Here is a 495-nt window from a genome sequence, read left to right as displayed (position 1 = left end):
AATGTTTGAAACATTTCTCTAAGGATAGATTTTTCACATTCAGAGTTAATTAGTACCATTTTCAAAGAAACAATCTAATCTTTTCAAATTATCTTAAGACAAAACAGAGATAAAACACAAAGGAGAAAGGAGAGAAGGAAAAGGAGAAATAACAAAACTGTTTACATGCACAAATGCTGATTGTCTTTCTGGTAATTTAAAGTAAATGACTTTTGTCTGCACCAGCAACTAAAGAGGACATTAGTCGAGTTCCTATCTCAAGCTATCAGTACACACACACATAACCAATCTTCTGGTAATGGACTAGCCCCTGCCACCACAACCAAAGGAGTTTCCACTAGAGATTGTTACAACACGTAAGTAAGCTGAATGAGTTACAGCAAGCATTCTCTGAGTAGAATGCCAAATGCATGTCCTCAGGCATAAAGCCAAGAGAATGTACTATAGTGGTGTTAGCAAAGAGATATCATTTGCCTCTGGAAAGTATGGCAAGGT

General features: G+C 36.6%; 1 protein-coding gene across 1 annotated transcript in view; it reads right to left on the bottom strand.

Moving 5' to 3' along the window:
• Nucleotides 1-495, bottom strand: part of LOC119585811 (solute carrier family 25 member 36-like) — a gene marked incomplete at its 3' end in the record, with an annotated part of 29761 nt that overhangs the window by 17822 nt on the left and 11444 nt on the right.

Source organism: Penaeus monodon, chromosome 20 (genome assembly GCF_015228065.2).
Source record: "Penaeus monodon isolate SGIC_2016 chromosome 20, NSTDA_Pmon_1, whole genome shotgun sequence".
In the NCBI taxonomy this organism is placed as follows: Eukaryota; Metazoa; Arthropoda; class Malacostraca; order Decapoda; family Penaeidae; genus Penaeus; species Penaeus monodon.
Note: the sequence above shows the minus strand (reverse complement) of the source record. Positions and strands in the feature narration are given on the sequence as shown.